We start from the raw sequence: 10286 nt of genomic DNA on the forward strand, positions 1-10286 counted from the left end.
AAACCTTGGCTTTCACCTCTTTGCCAAATCTGATTGCCCCTAGACTATTAAAACTGAGGTGGGGCACTAACTGTAGAGTAGGAAGATGATGGCCTAGGCGGTCTGTTAAAGAACCGAGGCCTAAACTCACCTTGGGATGGTGTAAACTGCCCCATGGATCTGGCCCTCTTAGAATGCCCTGTTTCTGAATCTTGTGTCCTTCTTCTTTGCCTTTGATCCTCCAACTTTTGCGCAAAAGCTTGCATCCTTGCTATATCCATATCTTTATTCAACGAAGCAATGGTACAATCTCTAACCAGATATGAATCTAATCTATCCATATATCGATGAACTCTACCCCTCATAATAGCTACTACATTAGGAGCATACCTGGCCAACGAATTAAATTTGAGACTGTACTCTCTCACGCTCATACTTCCTTGGTGGAGATTTAAGAACTGATCCGCACGGGCCTCTCGGATCTCCAATGGCAGGTAATGGTCAAGGAATGCCTTTTTGAACTCTTTCTATGTAGCTGAAGGTGTATTTGTTCCCTGGAATTGCTTCCAAGCTTCATACCACAATATAGCCACACCCTTTAATCTATATGTTGCTAGCTCGAGCGCTTCTTTACCACTTACATGCATAACATTGAAAGTGCATTGGATCTGATCTATAAAGTCTTGTGGATCTTCATTAGGATCTGACCCGGTGAATGATGAAGGGTCCAAATTAAGGAAATCACATATTCGCGTGCCAGCTGCTCTATCTATACCACTAGTACCTGGAACTGGACCTTCTTGCCGTTGGCCGTGGCCAGCAACTATACGAGTCAATAATTGGACTGCATTCCTCAAATCTTGCTCGGTAGCATTAATAGGGGGTTCTTGAGGTGCAGCTTCCCTCCTTAGATCTTCTGGAGATGGAGGGGTCGGGGAAGTCTGTGATAGAGACTCATCTTGAGCCTCACCGTGAACGTGCTTGACTAGGTGGTGGTTGGCTGGTCCCATCTTGGGCTGCCACATCCACTCGCTTACCTATACTTTTATTTCTTCTCGTAATCGGCATCTTCACTATAATAAAACAATTTAGAAGTTAGGTACGATTCTCCTACAACCTTGGTTCTATCGCACGATCTAAGAAATGAAAGAAAAGAGACAACTCCTACATGTCTTGTAGCCTCCTGTTTATAAATGTGGTGCACAACACATCCATAAGCAAGACTCTACATAGACACGGCTTTGTAGACTCCCTAGGATGACCTGCTCTAATACCACTTTTGTCACGCCTCAAATCCAATCAAGACGGATAGGCACTCGATACCCTAAAGGCCCGAGATAACCAACATGTAGCATGTGCTTACTATGCATGTAACTATGACAATCTTGTGACAAGTTCACATAGGATGAAACGATACGAACTGACATAAGTAGACCAGAAACTTATATACAAGACTTGGCCGTCGAGGCCACAACTTGTTGAGACGCAACTGAACCATATACATAAGTCTACAAAGCCTCTAAAAGATAGAAATCCTTAGAGTAGGTCGGAACAGACCTCGCCTTACCCTTAACTACGATACAATACCAAAATGAATCTACCAAGGACTCAGTAAAGCTCCGAAGCAACCTGGAGCTCACCAAAAGTAGCTAAGTGTTGTATGCTCCTATTGAGGAGGTCTACTAGCTGGAGTACCTGTGCTTGCAACATGAAATACAGCATCCCCCGCGAGGGACGTCAGTACGAAAAAATGTATTGAATAATGTAAGGTAATAACATATATAAAATAAGAGCTCAAATGAAACCAAGTATCAATATATGTGTGTATAAATCAGAACAGAAAACCACCTCTGTTAACTCTTGTGGGATCATATATGTTACATTTTTGTCTTTACCTTTTTGTGTGTTATGATCTTTATAAGGCATGTGATACAAATGACCAGCTAAAATAATACTTTAGGACAGTAGCTACAATATAAGGAGCTATGTAACATTAATGCATTACTTGAGTGCTTAAATGACACAATTGACTTCAACTGAATAGAGTACTGAACGTATAATTAAGTAATTATATACACTTAGGAGAGGGGGAAATATTGTTAGCTATTTTGGTATCGTACGCTGCCACTATGTTTCCTTTACTAGGAATAGTATCGTACGCTGCCAGTATGTTTCCTTTCCTAGGAATAGAACTTAGGAAATTCACTTATTGATATTAATCGCAAGTATCAGATTTCATGCCAAGGAATATGGAATCGAACAACCCTACATACCTTATTTTCTTACCAATACAACTGTCACGATTTAACCTCCCTTCTTGGGTGCTAATCTACAATATATTGTCAAGATTTAACCTCCCTTCTTGGGTGCTAATCTACAATATAAGTCATGATTAAGCTGATGTTAGAAGCTAATCACATTAAGGCCAAAACAAAAACAGTAGCTAAAAACTTGACGGAAAATAGGCCCATACAACCCTTACACAAATGGTGATATTAGCTAAACACTTGACGAAAAATAGGCCCATACAACCCTTACACAAATGGTGAACCACCACACCCTTTTTATATACATTAATACAACTTCATACATCCTTTGCCAAGATACTCAAACTGCCCCCAACAACAATATACATAAGGAATTCACTATCAATTCCTAAAAATCTTTCGGCATAATAGGAGAATATTGACTCAAGGATTTATCACCATCCATTAGTTCTTGATAAATATATACAAAATTCTCCACCCTAAACCTGTATTTAAAAAGAGGAAAGAATGGGCAGTAGTCTTACATTAGTTTCTAGAAATTTATCCTCTAAACTTGTACTTCAAGAACTGAAACTCTCCTTCAAACTTTTACTTGAAAAGGGGGACAATACTCAAGAACCCAAGGTGTTTAGGGCTGCTGGTTGAAGCCAAGAGAGACCAAGAGAGAAACTTAAGAAATCTAAAAAAATTGCAAGTGAAAAATGGACCAAAAGATCTGATTTTTATCCCTTTAAGAGGGAGGTTGGTGAAGCTGAGTTGATAAGACCATACTTGGTTCATAAATCCACAGAGAAGGTGAAGATCATTCAAGGAAGGTTGAAAACAGCGCAGAGTCGTCAGAAATCCTATACTGATATTAGGAGAAGAGACTTAGAATTTGAGGTGGATGATTGGGTTTACTGGAAGGTTTCACCAATGAATGGTGTTATGATATTTGTTAATAAGAAGGGAAGCTCAGTCCCCGGTATATTGGTCCTTACAGGATATCCAAGAGAATTGACAATGTAGCTTATGAGTTGGAGCTACCACCAGAGTTAGCAGCGTGCAGTTCATCCAACGTTTCACATTTCTATGTTGAAGAAGTGTATGGGTGATCCTTCACTTATTCTACCTAATGTGAATGTTGGTATTAAGGACAACCTATCTTATGAGGATATACTTGTTCAGATTCTTGATCGTCAGGTTTGCAAGTTGAGAACCAAACAGGTTGCTTCAGTCGAGGTACTGCGGAGGAATCCATTTTTTAAGGAAACTACTTGGGAGGCTGAGGAGGATATGAAGAAGAAATACCCACATCTCTTTGCTTTCGGAGAAATTCCAAACTAAGGTATTAACTCTTTTCCTGGTACTTTTTAAGTTGAAATGCTAAGTTATGTTAATTTGCATGTTGGATGTTTGAGATGGGTGTTAGATGTTTCCATTCTCATTTCTATTTAGAGTGATGTCATTTTTGGACGAATGTTACCAAGAGGGAGATATTGTAACACCTCGGTCTTAGATTGAGATAAATTTAGAAAGAGCTAAATTGAAATTGGTACAGGTGAATCTTCAAATTATGAGTTTTGGGTCAATTTCTAATGACCATAACTTTCAGCACATGATGTGTTAGGTGGACCATGACGTATCAAATCGAAGGTCGTTGAGTTCTTTCCAATGCCATCGAGTTTGCTAAATTTCAAGTTCAGATGAAGGAGATATGCCCATTTGAGTGTAGTTTGTCTAGATAAGGCAATTCATCCATTTTAAGGAGAGGTATTTTTGTATTTTCCTTACCCTTACTAGCCTAGCTCATTTTTGTTAATATTTTAGGGTTCTACACTGATTGGAGTCAGTTTTAGAAATCTTGTTACACGCTTAAGGTTTTTTAGAAGAGTTCAAGAGGAGAGAAAGAAGAAAGTTTAAGCGTTCATTCGAGTTTGAGGATTTTCGCCAAAGAACTTAGTTCTTTCAAGGTACGTAAGATTTCATAGTGTTGGGTTTGTTCGCCCTCACGCCAATCATGTAAATTTGTATCCATGAATTCGTTCTTGAGGTTGATTTCGGAGTTCTTAAGTATTTGTTGAGTTAATTGATAATGGAGTATTTTTTTGAGTTCTTGAGGTGAGGGTTTTGCGAATGAGAGTTATTCTTGATAGATTTTTGTTTAGGTTTCGCTGAAAACATTGTGGGTTATGAAAATTAATGAATTCAAAATAACATCAAAATCAAGCATATCCAACACAATAAGGTTAGTCCGAGTGTCACACCCCTGGATAGTCATCAAACATGATCTGTACACCTGATCCACTACTAAAGACTCGCTTTCGTGGGTCAAAACACGTAATGGTGTTAAAAGAATCTTAGAACACAAACTCAATGAGGATATAAAATAAACACAGGCAAATGAGTATGTAGAACCCAAGTCAAATAATTTTTAGCTGGGCTAATGGCATATAAGAATCCTACTTGTGATGACACCGTTTGATGCCTTAGTCTCCGCTCTTGCTTAAGTTGCATATATGTGTCCCTATTTGCCTTTTGACTAAGCATGTCATCTAACCCTAATTATCCTTCATGAGGTCCTCCTCGAGCCCCCTGGTGACCATCCCTAAGATCCCTACCCCGAGCACCACTCTCAGCCAAAGGTGCTACCGCTAAAACTGGTTAAGTTATTGGTAGAGTAGGTGCAATCATCTCTCGCCAGGACACTCTCTAGACCAGTGGTCAAGCTCACCAAAATCATAACAACCCTGATATGCAAGGCTATTATAAAATCGACCACTATAACCTGAAGAACCCGAATGCAAGCCTCTCGACTCAGACATGAATCAAAATAACCCCACCCATCCTCTATGGTCTGGAGTGCATCTTGAACAAGTAGACTAGAGTGGCCCTGATATTGGTAGCACTAGCGGGGTCTTTCATAAGAGTCTCTTCCCCTAGACAGGAACCACTATAGCTATCCTGGTGATGAGCCTTCTTATCACGGCCCACTTGGGCCTCGCAGCGGAGCTCCCCCATAACATGGGTGTGATGAACAACATCGATCCAAGAAAGATCTTCTCGCGGAAGCAATAGACTCTTGATCCACACGGGAACTTCAAGAACAAATGAAGCAATGAAGAATGAACCCTCTCCTACTCTGTGGGTAGAATCGTGGTAGCATGCCTAAAAGGCTCATTTAATCTAGCCTCATACTCTGACACGATCACGGAGCCCTACTCCAACCTAGAAAACTAATCCCAGAGTTGATCTCCAATGCTCCTTGGTTTAAACCTGGCAAAAAATGCTTCTGAATACTTGGTCCAAGACGGAGGTAACCCAGCTAATCGACACTCCAAATATGAATGCCACCTCTGCTTGGCTAGTTCGTCAAGTTGATATGCAGTAAAGTATGTTCTTCTTAATTCTACTAACCCCAAAGTATACAATCTCTCTCTATAAGTCGCTAGAACCTTTGGGCATCCTCTCTTACAACCCATAAAACCTCGAAGGAGTCAATCTAAAAAACACTCTAAGCATCTTCTGCTCTTTAAACAAGATTGCTACTTGTGCAATAAATGGCTGAGCGAAGACGGTGTTGGTGGTACCTCAACCTGGTGAGCCACTACTGTCAACAAAGCATATGATGGTAACATGGCTAGAGCTGGGGCCTTCTGTATTTCCACTAGCACAACTAATAATTGGGAAATAACTACTTTTAATTCTGGTGCCATAGCTAGCCCGGGTGGTGGTTGGGTTGGTCAACCCCATCAAGTGCTGAATAATAAGAGCTAGTTGAGGCTCCACAACTTGATCAAACTTCCCATCTTTGACTCGCTCTTGACATGGTGTTGCAGCTCGCACATGACCTCAGAGTCACCCTTTGCCCCTAGCTGGGACTCTATCAACTGGTCGGGAATGTCATCCCTGGGCGCTACACCGAGTATGCCAGCCATCATGTGAAATAGTGAAATAAGAAAGATTTTAGAAATCGATTGACACAATCAACACATGATAAATGATCAAAAGAAAGATTCTTCCTAAAATATGTCATATAGCCTCCTGAAGATAGGATACATCATCTCCACACTGATCCACATGACTCTACTAGACATTAAACTTTGTAACAATGACACTGGTGAACTTGAATTTGATACAAACTTTTTCACGATCCGAAAACTCGATTCATGATGGCACCTACCATAACCCACCAGTAGGTAAGTCAACCCATATCCCAAAACAATAAGTAACGAGCATATTAGGTGGAACCTTAAAACAACATAAAGATATATAACATCACATGAAATAACAACAGAAATGGGGAATGACATAAATATATATAAAACAATAAGATCCAATCTGATAATTTGGTGGACGATGGTATAAAGCCACTAAAAGAGTACGACTTACAAAATAACAAAATAAGTACAAACTTGTCTAGGATACAAAAGACTAGCCAAAACTATACACAGACAAAGATGGGTCAAACTAAGACGCCACCAACTCACCCTCTATATTCGGAAGCCCCCACTACTACACAAATTTCAATGATATCGACTGGCACTTGGATCTATGTCAAGAAAATATATTTAGAGCATAGCATGAGTACCAAAATAATAAGTAACCAATAGGCACCATATGCCAACTAAGCTTGGAAAATGAAGACACAATGGGAAACGAGAAAATAAATGGTAGCTAAGGATCATATGAACATAATAATAACTAAAAGTCTAACTATATGCCTCGATAATCTAGCAGGAATCGAGCGAGAAAGTAAAGTAGCTACCTATAACCTAACTAGACCCCATAAGGTATACTCGTGTGTAAAGAAAAGGTAAATAACATTAACGGACCCCCATAAGCCCAATGAGTGCATATAATCACTAATGAGATCCCTATTTACAGCTAAGTATAACCCAGAACTGAAACTATCGATCCTAGATTGAAATTGTAGTAGAAAGTACGTCCGGATCTCAAATCATGGCTAGTAAAAATGTGTGCGGGCCTTGAACTGCAACTAATAATAATGCGTATAGATCCCAAACCGTGACTAGTAGAAATAAATAAAGACCTCGAACTGTGGGTAGAAGAAATGCGCACAGACCTCATATCATGGCTTGTAGAAAAGTACACGAACCTCGAACCACAGTTGGTAGGCTTTGCATGAATTTATAATCGCATGTCCATTGTTGTGTGAGAATAAACCATAGAACGAAATCTATTTTAGGGTCACAATAGACCCAGTCCATCTCGAAACCCATGACCCAATTTGATATAACTATGAAGGCCCGATCTTACAACTGGAACACATCAAGGTTGTAACATAAGGAAATTATGGATGAAAGTCATATAAGAGCGGAGCTGGCGTCAAGCTAAGGATTCATACTACCAGACTCAAGTCTGCTACATTTGTCTACAAGGAGCTAGAACCGTTCGAAATGATGTCGGAGGATTTCCAAGGCATAATGGTTTCATAAAGCAACTCTAAGGAAATCACTAGCCTACGCCTAGGTTAAGGCCAAAAGGATAAGTTACAATAATCAAAAGCACATGGAAAAAGATACAATATGGAATGATAAAATAATCAAACACACGGTAGACATGCTTACATACCCCGAAATAGTCCAAAAGAAAGACTAAGGCAGTATTAAAAATGAAACATGCTAAGAAGTAAGAACCCTCTCAAAACTAGCTAAACATCATGTAAATACAAAGCGTAAGCTCAATAAAAGATCGGTAAGACATAACCTATCTCAAAGCTAATCTTACGTGCCTCAAAATCTAATTTGAAATAATTAAGGACAGAACTAAAAATGAGCTGAAAATTGCATTGTCGGACCAGAAAAAGAAATTCCAAAATTTACTCCATCTAGGTTTCGTTCAGCTCAAGGAACACGTATCTCGAAAATGGGCACAATCCAAGTTGTACACCAGGTTGAAACAAGTCATTCATCAAATGATCAAGAACTCTTAAATTATGGACTTAAGAAGAGACTCGAAGGAAACTTATTAGTTTTAAACGTACAATCAATGAGCCCAACAAGGTTCCAACACCACTCCCAACTCCAAGCAATAATTTCCTCAAGAATTTTCTAGAAATAAAGCTTTCTATGTCCCAACATGAGAATGAAATGAAGAGGGAACTTCAGTGATTTAGTCACTTTAAATGTCGCTCTAGTGACCCTAATGTAGCAAGTGAGACATCGTTGAAGCAAAAAATGGGCTGATCGTGTGAAGGTCAACGAGATGACTAGCTCCATAGGAGCGTCTAAGGCCTCACATGTGCGACCAAGGCACGCAGGATTAAAGGACATTGATGTGACCAGCTTCGTAAGAGCGGCCTGCTACCTGTAGGATTGAGCCTAGGCTTCGCAGGATCGGCTGCCCTAGTAGCTTGTGCTTCAGCTTTTGGGATAATAATCCCAAGTCCCCGTTGGACCTTCAAAATTAGCTCAGGTCCTGCCAATGCAAACCGATTATGCTATCCAATCAGAGACGATATTTTGGACACAATGGAATTGTAGAAATTTTCAACGGAGGTTGCTCGATGAAAAGTGGGTTCCACACTCAAGCTCCATTTCAGTTATAAACCACAAGGTTGCTCCAAATGAGTTTGAAAGCCTCGAGACCTAACCCAATTTTTCATTTAGATCAAACTCAATGTTTTCCAGCTAATAGAACCATCAAAATTGCATTCTAAGGTCGTTTACTTGAAGTTTTGATCATGTTTTAAAAGCTTCAAAATACAAAAATTCACATGAAAAATAAACGAATGACCAAGTGATTGAACTGTCATTCTCAACAAGTCATAAAATGACTTGGAATCACTATAAAAAAGCTCTAAAGGTAAAAAATATTGCAAACTAAAGAAAATGACCTAGAAGGTGACTTTGTGATGGCTTTCTCTAAGGCAATGTAATGTACCAACGGTAACCAAACAGAAGCTACTACTGCTAGATTTGGTGCTAATTTGTGTGTGGAAAAGGAAATTAGCAATTTCACGGTCAAAATGGATTCTTTGGTAATTACTAACATGTGTGCTGAAAAATAGAATAGGGCCAAAAGTACCCCTCAACCAAGTGAATTGGTACAAAGTTACCCTTCTTCTACCTTTCGGACCTAAAATGCCCTCGACGTCAACTTTTTGGCTCTATTTTACCCTCATCTTTAACGGACTAAATAATAACCTCAATTAACAAATTTATTAATGACGTGTCACTATCCAATTTGACTACCCTAAAAATTAATTAAAATAATTAAAAAGACCAAACCTACCTGCTCCACCCAAAAGCCTCACCCGTAAAAATCCCCAAATCTTTTAACCCAGTCCATCATCTATAAAACTTTTTAACCTAACTAAAACATATGCTCATATCCTCTCTTCTTCATCGATCAAAGCTCTGTTGAACTCAATTTTTCTAGCCAACAATTTGAAGTTGCTACTCTTCGTGCAGTGCATAAGTAATATCCTCACACACTCAAGTAGGAATTTTTGAAGGTTTTGAAGATGCTTTAGATAACTCGTTTGGTGAAGTTCCTAGAGTACAATGTATTTGGAACCAATATGTCCAATGCTTACCCCAAGATAGGAAAAGAGATATTGTTGAGGATTTAATGGTTGACTCATATCTTGAAGTCGGTGGCTGTGTGCCTGGTCAACTCTCAAGGCCCCTTGAGGATTCGTTCCGCATCATCTCTTTCTCAAAGTCACTTGATCATTCCATCGAGTTCAGTAGTGCATAATTTTCTGATATTGCTGGAGGATCAACTAATGAGGAAGGTGATAGGAAGGGAAAATCACTGGTCCTAAAAAACAACGCTCCACAATGCCATGTAAATGGCTGGATTTTTGAGGTTGAACATTAGTAGTTGTTGTTTCTGAATTTCTAAAAAGATTTATCAATATTGTGGCTTGTGAATTGAGATCATGTATCTGGAATTTGTCCATCTATAACTATGCTTTCAATTTTAATTTATATTGTGTTCATTTTTTGCTTATTGATGCTTACTGTTTTTCTTGCTTAATGGTATTGATGTTGTTTGTACAATTTTGCAGGTAGGACAATCGAGGATGTCTTT

Source organism: Solanum tuberosum, unplaced genomic scaffold, assembly GCF_000226075.1.
Source record: "Solanum tuberosum cultivar DM 1-3 516 R44 unplaced genomic scaffold, SolTub_3.0 scf00235, whole genome shotgun sequence".
In the NCBI taxonomy this organism is placed as follows: Eukaryota; Viridiplantae; Streptophyta; class Magnoliopsida; order Solanales; family Solanaceae; genus Solanum; species Solanum tuberosum.